We start from the raw sequence: 16,984 nt of genomic DNA, 5'->3' as shown, positions 1-16,984 counted from the left end.
CAATGATTAGCGATAGTAGAGTAGCGATACAGTGCATATACCAAATACCACGTAACAGCTGGTGTGGTCTGAGGCAGCACCCCATACTGGTACTGGGAAGTATGAATGTTCTGTTCACACCACGTGAGATCAATTACGACTTTACACCTTTTCATGTCAAGACAGGTAAATTGCTGTCAGGTGACTTTAGGACTGACCAGTTTTCGACACCAGTTAAGTTTCAGAAAACCTTATAGTTTCTGGAGTATTTTGGATTTTGGAATTGTGGATAAGAAACTGTAATACAGGTAATATATTTTAGAGATAGGGCTTCTAATTAGTACTTATGGACTTAACTACCTTTGCCATGTCTGTAGAAGTGGTCCACTGCTCGAATGCAGCGTAATTTATTTAACTTCTTCTCTACTGGTGGCATTTTGGGAGTCTCCCGTTTCTGCTCTTACATGGAATGTTGCAGTGATCATCCTGGTATGTTTGTTTTCATGTAAATGTGTAAATATGGAGCAATAATCTAAGTGTATTAAAGGAAAATGTTGCTCATTTTCTAGCTGCAACAGATTTCTCTTGTTGTTGAAAGATATTTATGTGGAAAATTCTAAGTCCATTGGTGGGAAACATCTTGGAAGAATGGAAAGAACTCAGCCTTGGGAGTCAGGAGTCTGAAAACCAGTTAACATGGGCCATGTCAGTTTTTCCGTGTGTGTGTAGCAGTTTCTGTCTATGAACTAGAGAACTGTAATATTATTTGACTCCAACCAGGATTGAGTTCCTGTGTGCAGGGGCTGTTCAGAGTGCCTGAGAAAAAGAAATCCAAAACAGAGAGTCCCTACTGTTATGGGGCTTATATTTTAATGAGAAAGACCGACAGTAAACATAATAACAAAGTATTTAGTATGTTAGACAGTGCTCTGTGGCAAGGAAAAAAATTAATAAAGCAGCAAGAGGTAATAGGACCTGTCAGGAAAGGAGCCTGAATTTCAGACAACATGGCCAGGGAACTCTTCACAGAACATATCTGCACAAAGCAGAGGGAGCGGCCAACACAAAGATGCTGAAGTGGGATTATGCCTGGAATGTTCAGAAGCTCAAGAAGGCCACTGTGGTTGAAGAGGACTTAGCAAGACGGAGATCAGAGGAGAAGTAGGTGAGTGCAGTGAGGCACCAGAGGGCCAGATGAAAGAGCTCCAGAGGATTCAGTAAGGGTTGGACTTGCACCGTACGCGAGAGAGGAAGCCCGTGGAGGATTGCACACACAGGCGGAATGTGACCTGGCTGGTGCTTTCAAAGGGCCTCTCCGTGTGAAGACTGTGCTGAGAGGGAGTCAGGACAGAAGTGTGGGAGGCTGTTGATAGGGAGACTTTAGGCAGGAGGCTACTGAACGAATCTAGGTGGTAACAGTAAGAGTGGTAAGACATGGCTGAATTCTCGATATAATTTGAAGGTAAATCTAACAAGAATTATTGATGGATTTGGTATGGGATGTAAGAAAAAGAATTTAATGATGACTCTCTGGTTTGTTGTCCCAGCAGCTGGAAGAATGAAGGACCATCAAGTGAGATGGGGAGAGGAGCAGATGCTGAAAGAGTAGGTGCAGGGGGAAATCAGGAGCTCGGGTTCGGATGAATCCAGTTTGACATGTCTCTTAGGCATCCTCGGGAAGATATCAAATAGATATTTGGATAGAGATGAGTCTGGAGTTGAAGGGAACAGATTTGGGTTGGGGATAAAAATTTGGCAGTCACCCATGCACAGACAGGTTTAAAGGCTTGGGATGGGATGGTGCAGGGAATGCATGCAGGTAAAACGAGAGGTCTTCGGACTGAACCTGAAGGAACTGCAGCACTGACAGGTCAGGGGAAGCAGCAGAAGAGATTTGGAAGGCACAGACAGCGGAGGAGGAGAAAAACCAGGAGAGAATGGGGTCCTGGAAGCCAAGTGAAGGGGCTGTTTACAGAGGAGAGCGATTGCCTGTGCTAAATGCTGCTGTCAGATTAAGTTAGGAGAGGAATTTGGCAACAGAAGGTCCTTATTGACCTGATCAGAGCAAATTCAATGGAGTGGGGGTGGGGGAATGAGAGGCTGGCTGCAGCTGGGTTCAAGTGAGGTAGGAGGAGAGAATGGGAGACAGTGAGTGCCAACAACTGTTTCAGGTAGTTTTTGTGGACGTGTGTGAAGAATAAAGGGAAAAGCGGTGGAACTTGGAGGGAGCAGAGGGGGGTCAAGAGAAACTTCATTTTTTTTTTAATGTGGAAGGATTAATGGCATGTTTGTGTGCTGATGGGAATATTTCACTAGAAAGGGAAGAAATGAATGCTGTGAGAGAGAGAGGGGAGTATTGTCCTGGAGCAAATGAAAGGGGATGGGTCTAGTGTACAGACTGGGGCCTGGCCTCGTCCCGGCTCATCCAGAGTAACAGGAGAAACCATGGTGGGGGGAGATGGGATGGGGGCTTGTGGAAGTTCTGGGATTTTGTTTCTGTTTTGATTTCTGGTGAGAGCATTTAAAACTTCCACTCTCTTAGCAAATTTCATTTATACAATAGTGTTATCAACTATATTCACTATGTTTTGCATTAGGTCCTCAGACCTTACTCATCATATTGCTGAAAGTTTGAACTCTTTTACCAGTCTCTCCCTATTTCTTCCATGCCCCCAGCCCCTGGAAACCTCTTTTTAACTCTCCGTTTCTGTGAGCTTGACTTTTTTTTAAGAAAACAGGTATTAGTGATACCGTTTAGTATTTGTCTTCACCTGTCTTATTTCCCTTGGCATAACACCTCCAAGGTCCATCCGTGTGGTCACAGTGGCAGGACTTCCTTCTTTCTCATGGCTGAATACTACTCCATGCGTGTGTGTGTGTGTGTGTATACCACTTTTTCTGAAGGTTTGTTTTTATTTGAAAATGGGCAGTTAGGTCGTTAGTGAGAGTGAAGCAGGACTTTGGTGGGAAGCTGTGAGGCAGAGGACTGCTGTTTATTGTTATGGCCCCTATGGGTTTCCCAGGTGGTGCTAGTGGTAAAGAACTCACCTGCCAGCAGGAGACGCAATAATTGTGGGTTTGATTCCTGGGTTGGGACGATCCCCTGGAGTGGGAAATGGCAACCCACTCCAGTATTCTTGCCTGAAAAATTCCGTAGACAGAGGAGCCTGGTGGGCTACAGTCCACGGGGTCACAAAGAGTTGGACACAATTGAGCGCATGTGCATGCACACACACACGTTACTTCTAATGGATTAAAACATTATACACATATTAACTTGATAAAACATAAATTTTTAAAAAGAGAGGGGAATGTCTGGTTTACTTCTGTGCGGAAATGCTTGAGGGAACTCTTGAGAGGAGGAGGGACAGAGCAACCGCAGAGGGAAGAAAAGACCAGGGCAAAGTCATGATTCTACAAGATATCAACATCAGAATGAGCCATTGGTGTAAGAAAGATTTCTGGAGACTTCTAAAACAGGAAGAAATAGGAAAAGTCTAGAAAAAACATTACTGCATTTCAATAGGACTCCTATTGGGCAGGATTCCATTTCTTAAAATTCTAAATATATTTCAGCGGTCAAGCAGTATTAACCACTGACATTTCTGTCTCTCAAATAAATATTTATTTAGCTCTATGGATGGAGGTGTTGGGAGGATTATACTTGTGAAGAGGAGCTGTTAGCATTCGTTTGTAATTTGAAGGCTAGGACTGAAGCAACTTTCTTTCTTTCTCTCTGCCTCTCCCTTTCTCTCCCCAGCTCTTTCTCTCTCTCTCTCCCCCTCATTACTGTTGGTAAGACTTGGGCTTGCATACATCACATTCTCAGGGATGATCTTTATTTTCCCAGGATCTCCTCCTTTGTTCCTGCTCTTATTTAAGTCATACTTATTTTTTTCTCCTTTTTTTTTTTTATTAGTTCTGTCTATACCTGGAGAGAGAGAGAAGACTAGGTCTTTGGCTACTGTTGTTGATCAGTCACTTAAGTGGTGGCCGACTCTTTGTGACCCCATGGAATGCAGCATGCCAGGGTCCTCTGTCCATGGGGTTTCCCAGGCGAGAATACTGGAGTGGGTTGCCGTTTCCTTCCCAGACCAGGGATCAAACTCGAGTCTCCTGCATTGGCAGGTAGATTCTTTACCACTGAGCCACCAAGGAAGCCCCGTTGTTGGGGATAATGAGCGAATATTAAGGTATGCAGAACTGAGGAGAATTTGATATAGAAAACTCCCTGCTCAGAGACTAAAAGTTAAAAATGAACTTGTGATAGAGCAATTTAGAAAGAAGAAGAAAGTTTTCAATGTGGCAGAGTTGGACTAAGATTCCAGACTAAGAATCTGGAAATTTGGATTTTAATCCTGACTCTGCCACTAGCTGTATGGCTTTGATCAAATTATATAACTTCTCTGGTCCTTAAAAGCTTTGTCTTTAAAATTAATGGGTTGGGGGACTTCCCTGGTGTCTGTGACTAGGGCTCCACAGTCCCAGTGCAGGGCCCTGGGGTTCAATCCTTGGTTGAGGAACTAGATCCCAAGTGCCACAACTAAAAGATGTCACATACCACAATGAAGATGAAAGATCCTGTGTTCAACTGCTAAGACTTGGTGCAGCCAAATAAATACATAAAAGCATTTTTAAAAAATGAAAAATTACTGGGTTGTACTAGATGATCGAACATTAGTGCACGTGTGCATACTAAGTCGCTTCAGTTGTGTCTGACTCTGCGACCTTATGGACTGTAGCCTGCCAGGCTCCTCTGTACGTGAGGATTCTCCAGGCAAGAATACTAGAGTGGGAATACCGGGGTGGGTTGCCGTGCCTCCTCCAGAGGATCTTCCCGACCCAGGGATCGAACCCATGTCTCTTATGTCTCCTGCATTGACAGGTGGGTTCTTTATCACTAGCGCCACCTGGGATGCCAATACTAGACTAAATCGCAAACATTCAGCTATGCTTTCAATGTAGGGAGAGTGTTGGTTGGACAGACTTTGCCTTGGTGAGGAGTATGGGATTCTGGGTTGACCCGGGGCTTCTGTAGCTCAGACACCATTCACTGTCAGAACCATTCACCTTCATTTTGAGTGACCATCAAAATGGCACTGGATAAGAAGTGGGCTTACCTTTTATTGGAGGATCCTAAGCAAAAACAAAACAACAAGTGGACTTCTTATTCAGTGCCAAACAACAGGGTGCTTATTAGCTCTTGCTTGTCAAGATCTTGTTCTAATCTACTGACCTGGGACTGCTCCTCCTTCATGTTTATTATGACCTGCATCCTCTCAGCTTTATACCTATGTTTCTTTCTTGTCTTTCTATCCCTAACTCTCTCTTTAGACTTAAAACTCAGTATTATATTCCTGGCTGCAGATCTGTCTCTACTTTGATGACAATTTGGATAGTCCATCTGGCTGTGGATCTGATTTTATCCAGAGTGCACTTTTATTTTTATTTTTTTTTCAGAGTGCACTTTTATTATTGCTGTAGTGAACCTGACCACTATGAGATCTACCCTTTTCTAAGACTCAGATCTAAGAAAAATCACGCCAGTCTTCTAGGTGAAGGTAATGACTCTGATGTTTGTATTATCTTGATAACTAGATTGTAATTCCCTGCATATCAGGATCAATGCTTTTTTCCTGCTGATTCCCTTGATGACTTTATATAATGTTGAGCTCTTATTAGATATTTTCTGTTTGCTAATTCATACATCCCTACTTCTCAGATCCTCACGTGGCTTACCTTTTATTGGAGGATCTTAAGCAAAAACAAAACAAGGAAGAATAGAGATTGCTGAAGGAAGTAAAAGTCAAGAAGTGACTTGTTTCTTCCTCTTTTTTTTCTTCTTCCTGTTTTTATTTTCTCCTTTTCCTACTTTTAATATAGTAAAATATAGCATGCTCAGTTGCTCAGTTGTGTCTGACTCCTTGTGACTCTCTGGACTGTAGCCTGCCAGGCTCCTCTTATCCATGAGATTTTTCAGACAAGAATATTGGAGTGGGCTGCCATTTCCTCTTCTTGGGGATCATCCTGACCCAGGGATCCAACCCACATCTCTTGCATTGGCGGGCAGATTCTTTACCACTGAGCCACCTGAGAAGCCCTAATATAGTAATAGGAGTTGTATATTATAACTACCAATGTTTGTTTAATTCAATGAAAAATATCTTTTCTAGATAATCACTCTTTTTTCTTTCAGGGTACTATATTCTTTATCATTTTATTTATCTTATATAATTTCCTATATTAATTTTATACATTAATTTCCTGTTAATTTCACAACATGTTCCAGTGCCTGGCTCGTGAATGCAAGGATCAATTATCCTGTCAAAACTGAAACTCATATAAATTAGCTTAGGTTGGAAACAAACAAAAAAGAGGAATTATTCTATATCTGAAGGTAGCCTTAGTAACTGTAGAGTAATAATTATAGAGATATGTTGTTAGGCACTGGAACCAGGAACTAGAAGATTCAAATCCAAAGTTATTTACTCTCCTAGAATGTGTGATCTCTTGGCTCTGCTGCTTTTGGCACATTTATTTTTCCTCAGTCTTATTCTAGATTATTTTACTATGCTGTGGCCTGCACCTCTTGGCCTCAGCCTCTGTTTTTCCTGACCGCTTAGCTCTAGCATTCATCAGAAGCCAAATAACGTCTAGTATCTGTATTCCCAGTCTAAATTCCAAGAAGAGATTCTGATTGGCTCAGTTTGGTCTGATCTGGATTCCTTGTCCAATCAGCGGCGGTGAAGGAGAGACTAAGCCATGTCCTGCAAACGTGACTACACATTTAGGGATGCACACAGGGGTGCATTTACCCCAGAAAGTTTCAAAAATGTTGGCAAAGACTGTGATATTTGTTATATTAGCTACATACCTGTCATATTTAGTATGCCAGGCTGAGAATAAAATTTATACAAAACAGGCCTTCCCAACCTCCTTGATTTCTTTCTTGAGTTGTTATTGTAATCACTAAAGCTAAAGATAAGAAGTGGCTGATGTCTAAATATAGAAACAAACAAAATAACTGAAGTGCTGTTCAGAGATTTAGTCTGAAGGGCAATTACTTTTTAATGAGTATTTTAGATCTGGATTTAAGCTATTTTTCTTTGGGTGAAAATTTGTTTGATCCTGTCTTACAATTAGAAAAGTCATACCATGCAGATTTTATGCATTCTTGTAAAGTTCAAACACATTACCTTTTGTTGACAGGTACTAATTAGTGCTAGGAAGGCAAAGGAAAAATTCATTCCATCAAATGACTTAAGTCCAGAAGTACGCTAACTAATGGATTTTTCTAATTAGTTTGCTTTTTGTTTTTTTTTATACTTTTGCCCAAAGTCTGCTGATTAGTTAGGATTGCTTTGTTGAAAGACTTTGGAGGACGTCTGATAGAATCACTGACCTGGGAAATAAGACTCGGTTTAGGGGACTGATCTTCGGTTAAAGCAGTACTACCCAATAGAAGTGTAATGTGAGTCACACAAGAAACTAAATTTTTTTGTATGCTCAGTTGCTAAGTCATATCTGACTTTGGGACCCCAAGTACTGTAGCCCAGCGGACTCCTCTGTCCATGGGATGCTCTAGGCGAGAATACTGGAGCAGGGATGGAACCTGCAACTCCTGCATTGGCAGGCGGATTCTTTACCACTGAGCCACCTGGGAAGCCCATAAATTTTCTCTTGGTCACACTGAAAAAAGTAAAAGGAAATTAATGGTTAATTTTAGTAATTTATCTAAGCTAGTATATCCAAAACATTTTTACTTCATCATGCAGTCAAATGAAAATTAATGAGATACATTACCCTTTTTGTACTAAGACTTCGAAATTCTGTGTGTTTTACATGTACTTATAGCATCAATTTCAACTCAGATGCTGATTTTTCCATGATTAAAGAGAAATACAGTCCTACTAAAACAATAAATTTTTGCTAAATGGAAAATTATTTTATGCTGCTTCACTGTTTTCCGTTAAATTTAAATGAATTAAAATTAAGTAAAAGAAAAAAGCCAGTTTGTCTGTGTGCACTAGCTCCATTACAAGTGTTCAGTAGGCTTGGGTGGCTAGTGGTCATTGTGGAGGACAGCACAGCTTTAGAGGGTGGTGTTCATCAGACCTGAGGCCAGAGTTTGTCTTCTGCTGGTGGAGTTTAACCTGAGAGGGAATTTGTAGGTGAATGAGCGCGCTCTTTCTCTGCTCAAGTATTGCTCAGCACTCCGCCGTTGGCCCCTGACTGCAGACAGTGGGTCACCTGGTCTCCCCCTCGCCCCTGCAGGCGACCCCACTTCCTCTCTTGCTGCCTTGCCTCTGGAGGGGTGGGGCTGCCCCCCCTCTGCAGTCCTGGCCCATGTCTGTCTGTCTCTGGGGCAGACTGTTCTATATACACTTTCCTACAGTCTGTTCCTCGAGGCCACAGTCCTGTGACATCCCCATTGATCTTAAGTGAGCTTGGCAAATGCTGCCGACTTGGAGCTGGGTGTGTTAAGGACCCTGAGAACTACTGCAGCCTAGGAACCTGCTTTCCTTTGATACCAAGGTAGGGAGTCCCCCAGTGGCCTACTTTTTGGAATTCAGTGCTTTCACTGCAGAGGCCTGGGATCGATCCCTGGTTAGGGAACCATCCCAAATGCCACCCATGCCTCACAGTGTGACCCCAAAAAAGGAAAACAAAAGATACCAAGTAGCCAGGAAAAGGCAACACTCCTGGCAGCAAGGTGCAAGGACAGCTGGCAGAGCTCACCCATCAGAGGGGGTTCTGACCAGTCCTCGAGCAGTGAGTGAGATTATTCGCCATGCCTGGTTCCGTCCCCTCAATTTCTGGGGAACCCCTCTACCTCTTTGCTTCCGAAATGCGTGCAACAACTGCTCTGACACTGAAAACCTGGCAGTTTTCATGAATTTCTTTTGTATCCCTGATAGCTGAGTTGGTAAAGAATTTGCCTGCAGTGCAGGAGACCCTTGCTGGATTCCTGGATCCGGAAGATCCCCTAGAGAAAGGATAGTCTACATGCTCCAGTATTCTTGGGCTTCCCCTGTGGCTCAGCTGGTAAAGAATACACCTGCAATGCAGGAGACCTGGGTTCAATCCCTGGGTTGGGACGACCCCCGGAGAAGGGAAAGGATACCCACTCCAGTATTCTTGCCTGAAGAATTCCATGGACTGTATAACCAATGGGGTTGCAAAGAGTCAGACAAGACTGAGCAACTTTCACTTTCTTTGGTAGTTATCAGGCTTCCTCTCACCTCAGGAGTTTTTCTGCACTGGAGTAAGAACTAAGTAGATTGATTTGAGGAAATCATGGAGCTGAGGAAAGCATATGAATTTGGTGCCAAAGACAGTATTTTTATTGTGGTGGTAAACTAAGGAAATAAACCAACAAAATGCTTGGGGTGATATTGTCTCTGAAAAAAAGTGAAGGTGTTAGTTGGTCAGTCATATCCGACTCTTTGCATGGACTGTAGCCTGCCAGGTTCCTCTGTCCATGGAATTTCCCAGGCAAGAATATTGGAGTGGGCAGCCGTTTCCTTCTCCAGGGGATCTTCCTGACCCAGGGATCAAAACTGGGTCTCCTGCACTGAAGGCAGATTTTTTTACTGACTGAGCCTCCAGGGAAGCCAAAATGGGGGTAATAATACTTATTTCACAAAGGTATTCTGAGGATTAAATAAAATTGATTGCATAAAATGTTTAACTTACTCCCTGGTTATATAAAAATGCTCAATAAATATTCTTACTAACTAATATATTCCCCCCCCAAAGCTGTTTATTCTCGGTACTTGACAAAACAGATTTACTAAGAATATGTTAACTCTGTGAAGTACAATATATAAAGCAAAATTGATGATTTTATATAATTTATGTTACTTAAACCTTGACACAGTAATTTGATTGTAATTTGATTACTTTTAGAACTAGATGATCATTGTGTCATAAAAGACTTGTTATCCAGGACAAAACAATTGATTGTGTAGGCCCTTAAAAACACGCTCCAGTTAAGGTTCTTTTAAAAAAAACTTAGATGTTTGTGATCTGTGTCTCTGCACAGAAAATAACATTCTTTTATTTCCATATCAAAATTTTAATGTGATTTAATGCTAGAACATTCTGTTTTCTCATTCTGAAACTTTGTCTGTTGACCTGATTTAATCTGCTTTTCTATTGTCTGATAATGCTTTTGTTGACAGAATCAATGAAAATTGTCGGGTTAAGTAGTAGAACTCTTTCCTTTTTTCTTCTAAATAAATTTGTAATGTACTTGTCAGACTTCAAATACGTGATGGAACGTGGCATAAATATGCCCCCAGATAATTGTTTTATGGAAAAATAAAAGATCTAGACAATAAGGTAAGAGCCAAGAGAATTTTGAATTCAAATTGGTTAGAGATATTTTTATAATGTAGGTAGTAGCTAGAAACAGATCAATAGAACAAGAATGTCAGTGGCTTTTGGAGCATGGTGTTCATATCAATGTGTACTTTGGAGTTACATGCAATAGTTTTCACATTCATAGGCCATTTGTGTTCATGTCCAGCACCTTCATCCCAGCCCACCAGCTCATACCAGGCAATGACATTAGCCTTTTGATCTTCACTGTTTAGGTTATATTACACTCCCACACTCCCACCGACAGAGCTGTGGTTCATGGGGTTGCAAAGAGTTGGACACGACTGAGCAACTGAACTGATCTGAACACTCCCACACAAACATACTGAATACCCATTGCCCTCCAGATGAAATCCAGACTGCCTAGTCTGACATCAAAGTACACTGTTTTTGTGAGCATTATTCAGGGTAATATAAATGGATTCATTAATTCACTCATTCAGTATAGGTTTATTGACATCTTGCTGGCCCATTCCCTTTGCTGAACTTTGGGTGTATTTAGATGGAGATCATGGTCCCTGCCCTCAAAGCAAAGTGTTTACTTTTTAGGAGGGAAGACAAATAAGTAAAACATCATCCAGAGTGCAATATGGTAAAGGTGTAATAGAAGTCAACCTTGGATACTGTGGGAAGTTCAGAGGAAAGGCACCAGTTTCTCCAACTTACCTCCCACTACTTAATTCAACCTTCCTGGTAGATTGATCTGTTTGCAGTTCTCTTAAATACTATGCACATTCCTACTTCTCTGACTTTGATGGTGTATTTTTTGGTGCTTGATCTCTTCAGCCTCTGTTTATTCATTTAACCAACAAGGATTGCAGGTATACCACATGCCAGAATCCTGTGCTATTCACGGTGGAGACTTGAATGGGAGAGGCACAGCCTTGCCTGTGTGAAGCTACCAGGGTCACCTTTCCCAGCCTCTCCTGCTCCCTCTAACCCCACTTTCCCTGAGCACTGAGTCCTGGGTGATCTCTTTCTTCTTGAGCTTCAGTGAACTTATTGTCTGTCACAAGGGATCAATCAGTACTTACTGGTTGATTAATTTATCCATAGTAATAGAGCATGCAAATGTCATGTGGAGATAAAAATTTTGGATTATTTTAAAATTCTGCTCTTTTATCTTTAGTTGGGTGATAGTTGGCAGTCTTCTAATCTGTTAAATGAGTAGAATGAACTAGAAATTTGTTATTCCCCAAGTATGCAATTAAAAATATTTTTTTATTTACTTACTTTATTCTATTTTTGGCCTCAACGCTTGGCTAGCATGCATCTTAATTCCCTGACCTGGGATTGAACCCAGGTCCCTGGCAGTGAGAGCACCAAGTCCTAACCACTGGACCACCAGGGAATTCCCTATAGATACATTTTTAAATCTAAAATTTTGTTATGGGCTTAATAAAATTAGATTGAATTTTTGTTCAGAAATTTTAGTGCTTGTGGAAGGAAGCATCTAGAGGAAGGGGATGGAGGCCCAGCTGGAGAAGGAAGAGGCTGAAGAAGACTAGGAGAAACAGGGCAATAAGAGCAAAGGCCTTTTTTGGCAGAGTGTATCCCCAAGGCTTTCCTGGTGGCTCAGACAGTCAGGAATCCTCCTCCTATGCAGGGGATCCGAGTTTAATCCCTGGTTTGGGAAGATCCCTAGGTCGGGAAGATCCCCTGGAGAAGGGAATGGCTACCCACTCCAGTATTCTTGCCTGGAGAATTTTAAGGACAGAGAAGCCTGGCGGGCTACAGACCGTGGGATGACAAAGAGTTGGACATAACTGAGCGACTAACATACAACACACAACACAACCCCCTTTTCAGGGCTTCTTTCTTTCTCCTCCTCATGTCAAATTTTGTGAACAAGCTGAATTTGTTGCTAACCTGTGGTATAAAATTCATGTATTAAAAAGCAATGGCTGGCTTACGGTATAGGAAATGTATGGCTGACTTCCTAAATCTCTCAATATATTTCTCATATGGTGGAGTAAAATGAGTTTTTTTCTTTTAAACTGAGTATATTTTGTAAATATCAATAATACTCAATGTTAAAACCTTCCAAAACAAATAATAATCTCTTCTAGCTTCTCATATGTTTCTGATACTGTTATCAAAGGATCATGAACAAACTCCATTTTAAAATTTTAGACCAGATCTACTGGGTAACTCAGTTTATTCAGCATTATTTTACTGAGCACCTACTGTCTGCTAAACAAAAAGTTTATATAACTGATGAATGAAACATAATTTTACTCTCAAGGTGTTTATAATCATTGGAGGGGTACATATTCTTAGTTATGGGGCTTCCCAAGTGGCGCTAGCAGTAAAGAACTCGTCTGCCAATGCAGAAGATGTAAAAAATGTGGGTTCGATCCTTGGGTCAGGAAGATCCCCTGGAGGAGGGCATGGCAACACCCTCCAGGATCCTTGCCTGGAGAATTCCATGGACAGGGAAGCCTGGTGAGTTACAGTCCACAGGGTCGCAAAAGAGACAGGCACAACTGAAGTGATTTAGCATGCACACACATTCTTAATTACAGAAACAAGTATGTTATGTTATAACATTTTACATGATGTTCATATCTGCTTTTATTTAAAATTTCTTCACGCTTCATGTGCTGTGTCCTATGGACTGTAGCCCATCAAGCTCCTCTGTCAGTGGGATTCTCCAGGCAGTGATACTAGAGTGGGTTACTTTGCCCTCCTCCAGGGGCTCTTTCTGACCCAGGGATCTAAACTGTGTCTCTTACATCTACATTGGCAGGCAGCTTCTTTACCACTAGCACCACTGGGGAAGCCATTATATGCACATACCCACATAGACATCTACCCGTACATCCATCACATCCTAGTGTAAATATGTGCTAGCATGGAGAAAAATATTTGTGTATACTTACAAACACACTCCTACCTGCTACACAAAAGAAGGTTCATACTTAGGAGAGATTACATTGCTGAGAAAAGTTCTGAAATTGTAAATGATGTTATCTGTTAGATTCTGTATATTTTGGATCTTGCCTTCCTTACAAATCTGGTGAGAGCTATGGTACCTCTCCTACGAAAGAACCCAGTGATGTGAAATTTTAGAAGGTCGGTGGACTCCCTGAAGTCCGTTTATGTACCCTGGGTTGGGACCCTCAGGCAGAGACAAGAGCAGAGTTTTCTATGAAAAATTTGAAGTTGCAAGGTACTGTCCTGTTTAACAGCTTCATGCCAGCATTTTAAAATTAAAATGTTGACAAATCCCTATTAAGAGTCAAATGGAACACCTAAATCCTTCAAGTTTAAAGTTCTCTGTAGCTAACTCAAATAAATGTAAACAGCCCAAGGAATTAATCATTCATAGCTATATTTAAATATCATGTTATAAACTTTTATAAATCAGTACATGTAACTCTGTCTTTTTCCTGTAGCAAATCAGATGAGCAGTCATTGAGAGACTATACAATTACTGTTGGAAAGGCTTTTCTTTGCTGGTGAGAGGTAACACCACTTGATGGGGTCTTGCCAAGTTGATTTATTGCTGGCTGTTTCGCCGACATCCTTTCCTTAAGTTTCCTTGTGTCAGATCTAAGCCCTGGAAATCAAATTGTTATTCTTGTTTTTGACAGCTTTCTTGAACTCTCCTTTAATACCAGCAGCTTCAACCCGTTTCTGGCAAAACATATCTGCCTTTTAGCTTGCCTGATTCCATACCTCAGTGCTGCAAGCATTTTCTACCCTTTGGCCCCTCTCTGAATTGCTGTTTATCAGTTTCAAAAAACTGTGGCTGAGGGGTGAGCAAATTCAAAGGTGCCCAGAATTGCTTCTGACCCCGGATCCATAAAATTAAGTCAGTCACACATCTAGCATGTTTTCTCTAACCAGGCTACACGCATCACCAAAGCACCACTTTTCCTTTGATTACTGAGTAATGTAAAGGATTGAATGTGAACTTTTATCTTTAAAATAATAAGTAATTTCCCCCCTACTCAGCACACAGAAATTTAGTCATCTATATGAGATCTCTTTGAAATATTGCTGTATAAATTTCCTTCTTAATAGTTATCACAGTTTTATACTTGTATGTCAATAAAAGAAGAGATGCTTCCGAACTGTGGTGCTGGAGAAGACTGATGTGGGAGAGTCCCTTGCTCAGCAAGGAGGTCAAACCTGTCAGTCCTAAAAGAAATCAACCTTGAATATTCATTGGAAGAACTGATGCTGAAGCTGAAGCTCCAATATTTTGACCACCTGATGAGAAGAGCCAACTTATTGGAAAAGACCCTGATGCTGGGAAAGATAGAAGGCAGAGGGAGAAGGGGGCGACAGAGGATGAACTGGCTGGATGGCACTATTGACTCAGTTCAGTTCAGTTCAGACGCTCAGTCGTGTCCAACTCTTTGCTGCAAAGAGTTGGACACGACTGAGTGATTGAACAACAAATAATAATTTATGTATATCTTTGCTTTTATATTGTAAGCATCTTGCATCAGGAAGCATGTCTAGATGGTTCACCTTTATATTCACAGTACCTCGCACCTATGCTAGGTGATAATTAATTTGTGCTGTATGAATTTAACCTCACCCAAATACTTTGAAGTTTTTCCTTTGGAAATTATCTTCAGAGATGGCTTCCCAGCAGTACCGGAACAACTTTCTTGATTTTCTTTGAAGAACATCAGAGCATCTTGTTCAGCCTGCTGTTTACTTTCTGTCTCTTTCTTTGGTCCAGTTAGTGCCTCTCAGGTGGCGTCTTTTCCCTTTCCTCTCAGTGCTATTGAAGCAACCCCTGGAAGTTACCTGGTGCAGATGCACTGATGCCAGCTTGGACTCCGCTAAAGGCACCCAAGACAGGCTGAGGGATGAAGATAAAATAAAGCCTTTGATGCACTCATTGCACTGACTAAATGCTTTGGCTGCTGCCTACCTGCTGCCGTTGCCGTGAAAGCCTCCAGTGGGTGCAGTTAGCTGAACAATGAAGATGAGTGTTACTGAAGTTTCAGGACTCGAGTTTTAAGCAAGTTAATTATAACTGAGATGTATTAATAGCAATCATCAGTGGTGGGAGGAGGAGCTCAATTTACACACACCGTTAACTGTCTTTTCATGCCTTTCTGTAATGTTTTAGTTTTTTTTCTTATATTAGGGTTATGTTTGCTTTAGTAATTAAGAAAACACATTACAATGAATATTTTAAGTGTCATAAGGGAGATGATGCTATTAAGCCACTTTCAAGAAAAAAATTCAAAGGCATAATGTAAAATTGAAATGAATTTATAATTAAATATATCCAGATAAAGTTATTGAGTTATGATAAAGTTTTCCTAGAATTACTTTATTTTGAGGTCAGTGCATAAAATTATATTGTATGCTGGTCTGCAGAGACCCTAGAGCCAGCGGGCTGCGGGACGCTGCCGCCTCCCAGGTGTGACCCCAGCAAGGTACTGAGCACACGCCTCAGCTTCGGCATCTGTAAACAAGGATGATCCCAGCTGTTACGGTACAGAGTGGAAAGCACACCTCGAAGCCTATCTCGTGGTAATGCTCCGTCATTGTTGTTGTTTTATAATTTAGATAGCCTAAATATACCTAGGAAGAGATTTCAAAATGTAATTCCCTATTTATTTGTCAGAGCTTATTGTTCATATATACAATTTATAGTTGAAAAAAAAGTGGTGGTAATTTGTGTAATTGTTGGGAGGCACCGGGACGATAAAGGAACCTGCGAGTCAGCTCTTCCCCTCGAGGTTGTCCCGGGGGCCCGGTATGTCCCTTTCTTCTTTCTGTCTTACTGCTGTTGGGCTTTCTATTAATTTTTGGAAATGATAATTTATAGTAATAAGGCCTCGCTGGAGAAGTCCAAGCCTTTTTGGAAATGCTTGAGATTGCTCTGGCTCAGGACATGACCATAAACATCAAGTCATAAAAGAAAAGGCCACAGGTATAGTTTGGCTGCTTGCTTAAAAGATGATAATGTTCTAGAATAGAAAAGAGTAGAGGTGTTTAGATTTAGAAGTAGAGGTACCGCTTCAGTTTACTTGCTCCTTGGTTGGGAGGGTTTTCACTATTGCTATTTCCTTGCTGCTACCTGTTCATTGTTTCCCTTTCTTTAAACAACATGGGATATTATGGGTATTTTTGTAAAATTAGAAAATGGGGTATATAGGACTTTAATAGAAGACTTATATTAACCAGCTTCACTGCCATTATTTTACTATTAATAGAGGTGTTTTGCTGCTTTAGAGGTATTTTTGCTGTTTAATAGTTAATCGTTGTAAATTGAGATTTTGTAGTTTCAGGTAAAGAAAAGTATCAGGTTTTTCTCATGGTACTATTTTCAGAAATGTCAAACATGTTACTGTAACCCTTCCCATGTATTGTTTTATTGTCCAAAGAATTTACACTATACCTGAGATTTATGAAACATTGTTTTTGTTAGAGTGAGAATGTTAGGCCATTGAGGCAAGAAGATTATGTATGGGATATTTAAGTATAAACCCTGTAATCGGAAACGTTCTAGATGAATGCTTAGGGGAAAAACATGGAAAAAAAATACTGACGGAAGCATAAACCAATATCTGATGTAATGTGTGGTGACTTAAGGGTGAGGTAACATTCGTTCTATAAAAACTGAGCTATCCTAAAAATAAAAAAA

The 16,984-nt window shown here is 41.0% G+C and overlaps 1 non-coding gene across 1 annotated transcript; it reads right to left on the bottom strand.

Annotated features, from left to right (window-relative positions):
- Positions 1-11,640: 11,640 nt before the first annotated feature.
- Positions 11,641-11,713, bottom strand: TRNAE-CUC (transfer RNA glutamic acid (anticodon CUC)). Its single transcript has one exon. It is a non-coding gene; the product is annotated as a tRNA-Glu (tRNA).
- Positions 11,714-16,984: the final 5,271 nt, after the last annotated feature.

This window comes from Odocoileus virginianus, chromosome 24 (assembly GCF_023699985.2).
Source record: "Odocoileus virginianus isolate 20LAN1187 ecotype Illinois chromosome 24, Ovbor_1.2, whole genome shotgun sequence".
NCBI classification, from domain to species: Eukaryota; Metazoa; Chordata; class Mammalia; order Artiodactyla; family Cervidae; genus Odocoileus; species Odocoileus virginianus.
Note: the sequence above shows the minus strand (reverse complement) of the source record. Positions and strands in the feature narration are given on the sequence as shown.